Genomic DNA, 12,338 nt, shown 5'->3' with positions numbered 1-12,338 from the left:
TTATTAAAAGCCTGTTTAGTGGCCACCCTACGGGAGCTAGGAGCTGTGGCCTGGAGGTGCACGTGGTGGGATTTTGAGATGTGGGTCTTCCATATTTTGACTCTGGGTCTGTTTGCATCAGCGTGCTGTTTATAAGAACCCAATGCGCTCAGCACACTCAACATGAATACTCATCTGTAGGTATAAAAAACACATGATCAAGGAGACGAGCCTTGGGGTCAGAAAGAGCGCCAAGAGTCACAGACTTCTGATGTTAAAACCAAGGGCCCTTACTGACTGAGGGGAAAACCGTGTGGCCAGAGAATCCAGGGAATCAGCCATACTCATGCGAGAGAGACCAGCTACACATGACCCTCAAGGCTGGTTTCAGGCGGGGCTCTCTACTGAATGTGCATATAGGAGCTTAGATCGTGGCCCAACTTTAATCTCTTGCTCTTACCCTGTGAATTTCTATTCCTAATCGTCAGGTTTACTTGGAGCACAGCATTTGGGGGGAATGATCATATAGATTTATTTCTAATGACAGTTTAGCTGCCTGACTGAAGTCTACAGAGATTATCCTAGATGAACAGGGCTGGCAGACGCTCAGGGCCTGCTCCTCACACAAGGCTCAGTCTTGGTTAATGTTCTGCTATCACAACCTGAAACTTTTGTTAATTTTCAAACCAGAACCTGGCATTTTTATTTTGTATTAAGTACCGCCTGTCATGTGACTTGTCATGAAAATAAGTGTTGCTTTGTATAAAAAAGTCAGATATGCAAGTCAAGTACTATAATCAAATCTATTTCAAAGAAGCCAGGGGGTTGATCTAGAGGTAAATCCTATAAAGCAAAAAAGGATTAGTTTTGTACAAAGAATAATCACCAAATTAATTTATTTTTCCAGTTTTTCAGTACCACCCACTGACTTTTCAAGGGATCAGGTATAAAACAGAATGAAGAATCCTGCAACATTAGACTCTAAGGGCAGGAAAGATATCTTGGAGATGACCTAATCCATCCCCAGTGTGCAGATGGAAGGAATGAGGGAGGATATGCTAGGGAACTGAGTTGCCTGGGGAAGTGGGAGCCAATGAAAACTGACCAACATCGTGTGGTGATACCTGGAGATTTCTGGCAAGGTCTCTAGACCATTTCTTTTGCTATCCTGGAAAAAGGCATCTTGTCAAGCAGAGCACTCAGCTTTGCTTTGCATAGAACCATTTTCTGGAAAGAAAGCAGGCAGAGAAATCAATTGCATTTGTATAAGATAATTACCCTAATGCAGCGTCTGCCATAGACAGTTTTCACTTGGAAAGAGATGCCTGTCAAAACGGCTCAGCCTCAAAGGCAGTGTCAACATCAGGTTGGCTGTCCCAGTTCAGCGTCAGCCACATACAGCTGCAAGCCCAAAGCCCTAGCGTGTGTCCAGGGTATGGGACTTCCATCTCTGCCCACCTCTGTTTGTCTTCATCAAATAGATTTAGATGTCTGGTCATGTTCTGTTCTAGATCGATGCCATTTCTGGAGCTGAGGAAATATGAAGGAACCGAAGTTTTGAAGTAGCTATTGTGAGCCGACAGTTCTGCTAGGCAGTAGATACAGGAACATACCTGATCCCAGTCTCTCTAGGCAGTAGATACAGGAACATACCTGATCCCAGTCTCTCTTTTCCTGCCTCCCTTGCCCTCTCATTCCCTCCACTTCTATTCTACTCTCGTCTCTTCTTTTCTTACAGTGCTCGGTACCGAATCCACGACCTTATGCATGCCAGGAAAACACCCTACCATTGAGCCTCACGCCAGCTCCACATCTTCTCACAGGTAAACAGTCTGTCTACACACTGGCCCCGGTCGTAGATTCAGTTTAAAAGAGCGAGTGCTTACAGCATGGAGGTGTGGAACGCTGAAGCTCCTGAAGCTGCCTGCTTTCATCCAGGAAGGGTCTTACAGGTCGGGTAGATGTTACCTGGCGAAGGATTCTAAGCGATGGCATGGGGGAAAGAACTCCAGGAAGAACACACTTACTGAAGGTATTTGAACACGCAGCGACTGTTCTCTAGAAGGATTTCTGTAAACAATGGATGGGAAAGGGAAGAGTCAGACTGCAGGCAGGGGTCAGGTAAGCAAAGATGAGAGTCTGGGCTACCAATGCCCCTACACCTTCCCGTAAAAGGAGTCTGGGTAGTGATGAGGTCAGTTAACCATCATGGGTGTGGAGATGATGACAGACGATCAAGAGGCTGCATTTTATAGCCATGGTGATTTGAGTCCAGTGGTGTCCTGACCAGGCATTAAATGCAGAAGGTCAGAGGTCAAATAAAGGCTAATAAGATCTTAAAGATGCTAAGGTCGAAAAGCCTGAGGAATATCTAGAAGGCAGCTCTCGCCATGTTTAGCATGAGCATTCACTAGTGTCTGAATGTTTGTGGCAGGTGAATTCAAGCTTACATGTGTAAGCTTCCATCAAAGTGCTTTGCAAGGGGCCTATGCTCATACACAATGCATTCATGCTGCGGTATGTCCCCACTGCAGTCTGTGGTGGACCCCCACTGCCGTCTTACGCTGAAGGAGGGTTTTAAAATCTGCCTTCCGTTCTCTAATCTGGCCTGTCTCCTAAGCATGCTTTTATTTCTTCCTCCAACTGTAATCTCTCACCTCTGTCTTTGACATTTCCCCTGCTTGCTGTGAAGTATCTTTAGGACAACATTTGAGGAGGTTGCTAGGAGATGGTGGTTAATTCCATGTTGCCAGGGACACTGGAGGCCTGCTGCACACCATAGGCAAGGAGCTGTAAGGATGACTCCCTCCACCGACTCACAGGATGAGCAGGATCCTGGATGGAGGTGCGGGAGGAGGTTAGCACGAGGAAGCAACTGCATCGGATTTCCTTTCCCAAGCCAGGGGAGAACCACGGAGGGTTAGCGTCTGAGTCAAGGATGGGCTCAGCATCTACAAGAAGGGCTTTCGAAGCAAAGAACTCATCTTTGAGCGATTCTTCTACCTGGATCTTTTGAATCGCATTCCATCATAAATTCTGGGAAGCAGGACTATCATTTTGCATTGTGTACTTGATGATTAGAACTAACGCTTACTTTTCTATCAGTCTCGTATAAACGAGAGGCCCCAATACCTTTCTGTTGTAATAGGTGCGGCAGGGCTGCCTCCCCAGCACCCCGCTGCCCACAAGGCTAGCTTTACCCGAAATAATTACATGGACACTGTATTCTTTTAAGCACTTCTTGGCCCATTTCTATCTAGCCTCTTTTAGGCTAACTCTCGCACCTGGACTAGCCCATCTCTAATAATCTGCTGTAGCCCACAAGGTGGCTTACCAGGGAGATTCTAGCCTACGTCCATCCTGGGTCGGTGCTTCATCGCGTGTGCCTCAGAGAGCAGAGCTCTCGCCTGTGCCTGCAAGAGTGGAGCATCATGTCTCTCTGAGGCATCTTCCTGGGAGCCGGGAGCAAGGTGTCTCTGTCTGAGGCGTCTTACCTCACTTCCTCTTCCTCCCGGCATTCTGCTCTATTTACTCCACCCACCCATGTTCTAAGCTATGAGCCCAAGCAGTTTGTTTATTACTCAACCAATGAAATCAACAGATTGATATATGACACTCCCACATCACCTTTCATGGCACAGCACAATAGCATATGAAGTATTGACAAGGGCACAGAATGGACACATTTGTACCTAGTCTCTACCTTCTGAAGGTTTGACATTTGTCTTCCATGACACTGGACACCCCCTGTAACCAGGCTGGGCGTGTGCTGCCTCACCACGTAGAGGAGCAGGGTCCCATTCACATCTGTGATATGGTGGGATTGACCACGATGTAGGGATGTTGAGTACCTGGTCAAGTATGCTGAGTAACAACGAGAATTTACATTGTCTTTTACTGACCGTCACCATGTGCTGACCCCGACCATAGGCTCACCAAGCCAGACCAGAACCCGGGTCTCAGGGCTGCTATTCGGAGCCATTCCCACTGTGCTCTCTTGACCTGTGTTTGTAGTTAAGTATGGAGTTGCAAGTGTCCATGATATGGAAAAGCTTTCTAACTCCACCCCAAACAAATCTTGGAAGATTTTGGGTAGGTGCAAAGAGTGGAGGCTTTTGTCTTGCTTTCTTTTCTGCAGCTAGGAGGTCACACTGCTCGGGTCCAGGGTGTGCTGTAGGATGGTATTGTCGGAAAGGTTTCAGACAACAAATGCCAGGGACCTGACACCCAGGGCTGATTAAGAGATCAGAAAAATGAGCTCCAGAAAGTCTCACACTGCACATTCGAAGCACGGCTCCTAAGAATCATGTTAGACGTCAGAGTTCATCTTCCCCGAGAATCCTGAAGGTTATCCTGTTTGGAGCGGGGTCTATTTGGGGCTGGTTCTGACAGTCCCAAAGCTCTCAACACATAGGTCCTAGGGGATGTGGCTCGGGGCTAGGTTCTGCTTTTATCCTGTGATGTTCTACACAGGGCCTGGGAACAGAAAGCCTACTGCCAAGATGCCATTTTCACTTCCAGATCACAGGGCAGATGGGCTCAGCCAACTTCAGCTTTATGCAGCCAGAGTCTGACTCTGGCTGCCTGCCTCTCTCTTCCTGCTTAGGCAATAAAGACCTAGAGCCTAGCAGGGACCTGGACCTCACAGACAGAGACTTCGCAGCTCACTTCCCATCTCCCGTGCTACTGCAGTCCTCTTTGCTTCTGTGTCTTTGGCCTGTGAGTTTTCCTTCCCCGCTGAAGAGTGTTAAAGCGCAACATGCTACGTTTGGGGCCCTTGGGTATCTACTGACTGATCCAGGCCTCACTGCAAAATGGACAATCGGGTTCTAGACTGGTTTGAAATCAGGCTCCCTATGTCACAAGGCAAGGACAGAAAAAAAGTCACATTGTTTCTTGGGACAGCCAGAGATCTGAACTCAGACTCATACAATTTACTGGTGTAAATCATTCAGTTTCTGCTTGAGTAGACCTATAGAGCTCCCGCATATGCTCAGAGACTCGGTGAAGCTTTTCCTCTCCAGGGAAGCAACAATTCTGGCTTAGTTTTTAACTCTGTTGGCCATATTTGTTTTTTGTTGCCCACTGCCTATTTCATATTGCATATGCATGCTACATTATATCTGACTACATGTAAGTTTGCTAGTATATACAATAACAAATGTTTTAGCTAGTTATAGTGCCTCAGACCTGTAATCCCACCCACTTGAAAGGTTGAAGCAGAAGATCAATGCAAACCTAAAGCCAGCCTGGGCTACATAGGAACAACCTACCCCCCCACAAACCCAACATATGTATATTTATATGGTGTACTTGTCTTTCTAGCCGTTTGGTTATTTGAAGCATAATTTGAAGGGAAGTTGCTTTCCATATCTGTTAAGTCTTCCTTCTTGTCTCAACGTCTAGATGACTTCTGCCATGTTTATAAGCTGGTTCACATTGTACTTATGCCACAGAGTTCTCTGGCTCAGGAGGGTGTAGATAAAAGGAACAGTAGGAGAGAAAGCCACGTGTCTTCTCCTTGTGATGTGGGAAGGTCCTCAGCTGCCTTGGCCAAGGGCACAGCTTTTCTTTCCAACCCCAAACTGCAGAGCAGAGGGCCCCTTTCTGTGTAGTCAGGGGTCTGGGTTCTCACCCCAGTGACCATATGGGTGTAGGGACATTCATCACCCAGAGAAGCTGCTGATTTGGAAAAAGAAAGTTTTCACAAGGCAGCTCAACATACTTTCTAAAACTAATGGAAAACTGGTAGTGACTCTTCGTGTGCCAAGTGCTGACAGGCAGTTTTGTTTAAGGACATTCCAGGTGGAAAAGGAGCAGGCTGTTTCAAGGAGGATTCCAGTGTATGGTTGGCTATTTCTGTGGGCACCTCGCAAGAAGGTCACGCTCAGTGGGACGAACTAGCTCAGAGGTCACCTAGGGAAGGTGAACCAGGGCCCACTGTCTGGATTCTACTCATGGAGAACCTGGGGTCTATTCCCTGGGACGTATTGACTCCTCTGTGCCTTGTTTTCCACATCTGTAAAATGAAGATGACAGCTGGAGCTAGGCATAGAGAGGCGATTTGATGCGGGGAGAGATTAGGATTCTGAAGCAGTAGTAAGCATGAGACAAGCTAAGCTGTTGTCATCATCATATAGATTAGGGTGTTGGGGCTGTTCACCTGTAAGCGATAAACTGAGTCAAGAGCCCCATATCCTAACAGGAGTTCTGATACTAGCCAGGGCAGACCACCTATGTTGCAAAAGGAGGCAGCAAGAGCTGGTTTCTGTTAGATGCAGGAAGGCTGAAAATCAAGTGAGGGGCATCAAAGATTTTAGAAAGAACTGTCGCAGGACTGCAGTGCCTCTGTTTCTTTGGGAGAAGAGATTCATCCGTGTCACAGTCAAAACATAAGAATAATGGTCTAGTAATTTACCCAGAGAGCTTAGCCTGTTCCCTCCGAGGAAAGACACTGCACACATATTTGGGAAAACCTAGAGGAGGGTGCTGGAGCCAAAGAGACCAGACCAGACTAAACAGAAGGGAAACACAGGGAGGAAAGTCACTGTGTGGAGTTGGAGGGAGGAGGCATAGAACTCTCAGAAGGAATACATCCTGCCAGAGTAACAGCATTCTTCCTAGGAAGAGGAGGCCCGGGCAGAAAGGAGCTGGGTGCCACTACACAGAGGAGCTGAGAGTGGGGTAGTGGTTATGGAAAGGAGTGTCAGCACATAAAGGGACAGCAATTGAAGACATTCTATTCTCTCCCGCCCTTAACTCCTGGTGTGTGTGTGTGTATGTGTGTGTGTGTGTGTGTGTGTGTGTGTGTGTGTGTGTGTGTGTCTACATGTCTGTGGTGGTTAGTTTTGTCAACTTGACACAATGTAGAATCAGTTGGGAAGAAGTCTCAATGATGATTGTCTAGATTAGGAAGACCCAGAAGTTTGCCTGTGAGGGATTTTTCTTATTGGGCTGAGCCTCCTTCCCAAGTGCTGGGATCTGGGATGCATGAAGAGGGAAAGGGAACTGAACACACACACATTCATGCATGAATTCATTGCTCCCTGTTCTTAGTTATGGGTGGATTATGACTGTTCTTGCTCCCCTCACTTCTCCACAGATGGACCTAACCTGGAATCATGTGCCAAATTAATCCTCTCTCTATTCAGTAACTTTTTGGAAGGATATTTTATCCCAACAACAGAAGCAAAACCCAAGACAGTGCCACTAGGAGAAGTCAACACTTGGATACCCTTCCCACCCAGAGACAGTGGAGTCGAACCACAATTAAACCCATGAAGGGGCAGGCTTTGCTGTTCTTTATCTAGGTCCATCCCACTCCACGGGGAGCCTGGAACAGGACTGTGAGTGGAAGAAAAAAATGAGGAGAAATGATGAAATCCACCTTCCCTCTGCTTCCTTCCACATTGCAGGGGCTTCGGCATGCCTTGCACCTAGTGGAGAAGTTTTAAATTCAGAGTGTGAAATCACCAAAATAGGTGTCCCATGGAGATATGGAAGAACTCACTCCTATCTTGTACCTTACTAAACCTAATGGTCTTGTCAGTTGTCAGGAATTCAGGTGTCCAGATGCACTGAATGTACCATGAGGAAAAATCTGTAGGGAAGAGAGGGAGTTAGGGTGGGTCAGGGGAAGAATTCAGCAAAGGTGTGGTCTCTGGTGAAGAGCAGCCTTGTTCTTACCCACAGGGAACTGTACAGCACAACACTGTACAGATGTCCCACCTCCAGAGGAGGGGACCGCGCTTCATCTGCCTATAGGGTGGAATAGGGGTGGAGAGTAGCCTTTTGGGGGAATTAAATCCTGTCAGCCATGGGCGATGCTTTGGAGAAGGGAACAGGCTTTGCCCCTGTCAGTCAACAGCCAATACCCAGAGAGCCTGGGACATCAAAACACCACTCCAGTAAGAGGAACTCATCTGGATGACCGGCAGGGATCACCATAATTCTCTATCCCAAAGTGCATCCTGTACAATTTTTTCAATAATGTTGTAGTCTCTTGAAAATGATTTTTTTCATTTTGTAAAGCAAAAGTTAAACTATAATAATTTTGAAGTAGAGTAGTTACTCTAATACATATATACTATGTGCACGCGTGTTTAACTGATAGCTATGGATTCTTAGTCTTGGGAAATGTCCTATAAATACACATTAAGACAGAGAACATCCTAAAAGCCACCACCATGGGCCTTCACCCATCCTTTTCAGCTTCAGTGTTTGTATTATAATCAATTATAATGCAACATAATACACAGGTAAATGCCCCTCTTCTCCAGAATCAGGAACTAAAGTCTTGTGCATACCTAATATTCATGGAGTCCTAGGCAAGGACACAAATGCAGGTCTATGGAACTACATACCTAACTATCCAAAAGCTGTAAATCAAGATAACAATTGTCTAGGTAAAATACAGTGTACGTACCATAGTAACACACAGGCCAGCGCTGCCTGAGTGGGTGGTCTGGATCTTCTCGGAAAGAGTAAGCTCATTAATATAAAACCAGGAACTAGAACAGACTGGGGTTTGGAGATCAGGGAGTTTTCTGCTGTAAGAGCCCCTGCTTTGCTGTAACAAGTAGACTAGACAAGACTGTGGACTTGCTTGCTTGCTTAAACACATCAACACACACTCACACATCTTGGCATACAGTAGTCGCTGTGGAAAGTGATTTATTTAAGGCAACGATGCTGTCACTTTTCAAAAATGCTCTTTCAGAATTAGCCACAATGTTGGATTCGGAGCCGTCCATGAAACTAGACTCATCACTCAAGCTGAGACTTAGCGTGTGACTCCCGACAGCGTTTCTCAGCTTGATCACCCAACCTGCTCAGCAGACTGGGCTCCAAATGCCTGAGAATTCTTCTCAGAGCCCACACCCCCCTTCTGAGGATACGCGCTGTCAGAGTTACCATTCTAAAACACATTTCCAATCATGCTTCTGTGGCTCCAAGCTGAATTAAGCCCCAGCTCCTCTGCCTGGTTCTCTAAACTTTTACCTCGCCTCTTCCCCACCCAGAGTACCAATCCCATCATCCACTAGGACTGTTCCAGGAATTGCATTCACCAATGCAAAGTTACCACCCCATGCCCTTAATGCACACTGAGAATTTCCCCATCACATTTCATCTTTATAAGATTTTATACAATAAATAATAAGAACAGGGCACTGGCAAGATGGCTAAATGGGTAAAAGTACTTGCTGTGCAAACCTGATGCCTGAGTGGAATCCACGAATCTCCTGTAATAGGTGGTGATGTGGGAGTGTCATATATCAATCTGTTGATTTCATTGGTTGAGTAATAAACAAACTGCTTGGGCTCATAGCTTAGAACATAGGTGGGTGGAGTAAACAGAGCAGAATGCTGGGAGGAAGAGGAAGTGAGGTCAGACTCGACAGCTCTCCTCTCAGGGGCAGACGCCTCAGAGAGACAAGATGCTCCACTCTTGTGGGCGGATGCGAGAGCTCTGCTCTCTGGGGCACAGGCGATGAAGCTCCGACCCAGGATGGACGTAGGCTAGAATCTCCCTGGTAAGCCACCTTGTGGGCTACACTAGAAATGGGCTAGTCCAGGGACTAGAGTTAGCCTAGAAGAGGCTAGATAGAAATGGGCCAAGCAGTGATTAAAAGAATACAGTTTCCGTGTAATTATTTCGGGGCATAAGCTAGCCGAGCCAAGGGGGATGCAGCCCCACAGCTCACATTACTACAAGGTGGAAGGAGATAACTAATTCCAGAAAGTTGTCCTCTGCCAAATGGATGCCTGACACACCCATACCCATAAATCATAATACAATAAAAATAAGAAATAAACACATCAAAGCAAATATCAATAATAATATATATGTTGTTTACATTTTATATCATACTTGAAATATAATAAACTGTTGTCCAGATAGGATATGTGTGACATATGTCTAATTTTAGATTTTAAATAATCACATTAAAAGGGGAAACAGATGCAATTGATTTTAATAACCTATTTTTCCAGTGAGTATATAACTAATATACAATTATTACTAAGATATTTTATTCCTCTTTCCAATATCAAGTCATTTGAAGTAATCGGTATTGTATACCTACAGCACATCTCAATTTAGATGCTAATTTTCTTTGAAAATATGTGATCAGCATCTTAGCTTTCATAAAATGCACAGTAAGAGTAGTAGATAATTTACACAAGTTGTTATTCCAAACACACTTAGAATTTCAGTACATGAATTGATGCAAAAAGCAATTTCCTTTTCATAGGTGGGTATTTTCTCCAGAAAACACAGGTTATTAAATGAAAACTTTGGTGCCAGGTGTGGGAACTTTCTTACTGAAATATTGGCCAAGAAGGCCACAAGCACTCCCGAACAAAGGCTATTTCTATTGCTTTAGACTTCACACCATAGCTATATGGTAAGACTCCAAGTGGTGAAGACAAACACGCTTTTGTTGTAGACAAAGAGAAGTTGGTCTGGAGCTGACCCAAAACTTCTCTGATGGCTAGCTTCTGTAGTGCCAGGAGGTGCAAATGCAAGCACCTGTGGGAGAAAAGCCACTGATGATATTGCTAAGTGGCAAACTATGAATGATACAGCACAAACCTTCCAGGTGAGCTGACCCAGAGGTGCAACGGTGGCATGAAGGTTATGGGAGTAACCAAACACTTTCTGATGGGATCTGAGGCCAGTTCCAAAGGCAGAGAATTCACACTTGATACTGTAAACTCATTCAAAAGCCCATGACTAAGGAGATCATAGGCCTTGCAAGGGTCATGACCCACTACTGTTGTCTCCTAAATGGGCACATTATCAAACTACCTTCTAAATATTTATGTTTATACCCATGGATTAGGATGGCTTTTAGCCTTGACCAGAGAAGCTTCTGAAATGGGCAACAGTTAATGTAGAGACCTGTAACTGGTTGAAGTGCCAAGAATAAATAAATGTAGAGTTCTCTAACAAAATTGGGACATTGATACCAGCACACTTACACACACATGAATGCACACATGTGCACACAGGCTCAAGGAACATTTCGGAAGAGGGGATAGAATGTAAGAGCCGTTCAAGAGCTCATGAATTCACAGCAGCTGTGGTCCCCTGGGCAGAAGATCAGCCAAGAGCCCCGCAGGCAGCACTATTGGAGTCAATGGGTTGCAAAATGAAAGGGAAAGAAAGAGGAATAAAGAAAGAGAAAAAGAAAGTAAAGCAGAGGGCATGAAGGTGGACATTTGTATTGGGGGTGTTTGGAGGAGTGGGAAGGAGGAGCTGAAGGTGTATATGAACAGTGTATGGAACTGTCAAAGAATAAATTAAAACTTTCCAAAATTTTATTTTCTAGTCTCACTTTCATTGCCAATTTAAAACAGGAAGCGTTGCTTCAATCAATTAAGATTAAATACAATTTTAATTTCTCAGTCGGCCTACCATGTATGGCTGCCATGGGCAATGGTGTAGCTCTTAGCGCTTGACTATTTGGAGCTAACTAGAGGCACAGAGAGGTAGCAACTTGTACCAATTCACACAGTTCATCAGCTAAAGCTCAGAGTAGCTGATTTGCCCAGAGTGACATTGCCAACAAGGATTGGAGCCAGAATTTTCTGAACTCAGAACTGTTTGTTTCCCTAGCCTATGCCTTAGCCACTGTGCTGTTTGCCACACGAAATCACTCAAAATTCTCCTGATATCCTTCCTTCATGCTGACCCAGTGACCCCATCTGTTTTTTGTTTTGTTTTTAAATCAGCTTTTTACTTCTGTCTGGAATGCCTTGTGAGGTTCAGGTTAAATGTCATATTCTCTCTCTCTCTCTCTCTCTCTCTCTCTCTCTCTCTCTCTCTCTCTCTCTCCCCCTCACAAAGTTGAGTCTCGATTGGGACTCCTCTGTCTTCTTTTAGTCTTATGATCCTGTAACACTGCCATAGAGAGCCTTTGCTTATATGAGTTGTAACTATCTATTTTCATTTTATTACAAATGAAAACTTGGGAAATGGTGAGGTGGTTCAATAAGGAAAGACCCCTGCAGCCAAGACTGAAGACCCAAGAGTGATCCTCATGATCCACGTGATGCAAGAAGAGAACGGACATCTTCAAGTCGTCCTCTGACACGTTCACAGAAAAGGCATGTAAAAAATTAAAGAAATTACAGCTTGAAATTAGAGTATTATTGATCCACTCTTCTTAAACTTGTGTAATGAGATACAAAGAATGCGTTCTTATCTTACATTTCCCCAAAGAGGAAGTTGTTAGGAAGAATGGCATTGCTCCATGCTTGCTGACCTCTGTAGGGCATAGCTTAATAAAAAACAAGGTGGGGGATCCTGTGTGTGTGTGTGTGTGTGTGTGTGTGTGTGTGTGTGTGTGTGTGTG

The 12,338-nt window shown here is 45.1% G+C and overlaps 1 protein-coding gene across 1 annotated transcript in view; it reads left to right on the top strand.

The window, feature by feature from the left end:
• Nucleotides 1-1,762: 1,762 nt before the first annotated feature.
• The window catches only part of Tmem108 (transmembrane protein 108), a 423,034-nt gene continuing 412,458 nt past the window's right edge, over nucleotides 1,763-12,338 (top strand). The window contains exon 1 of the mRNA XM_026789945.1: nucleotides 1,763-2,100. The gene's annotated coding sequence lies outside the window, so the exon portion shown is untranslated. The remainder of the gene's footprint in view (nucleotides 2,101-12,338) is intronic.

Source organism: Microtus ochrogaster, unplaced genomic scaffold (assembly GCF_000317375.1).
Source record: "Microtus ochrogaster isolate Prairie Vole_2 unplaced genomic scaffold, MicOch1.0 UNK33, whole genome shotgun sequence".
Taxonomy (NCBI): Eukaryota; Metazoa; Chordata; class Mammalia; order Rodentia; family Cricetidae; genus Microtus; species Microtus ochrogaster.
Note: the sequence above shows the minus strand (reverse complement) of the source record. Positions and strands in the feature narration are given on the sequence as shown.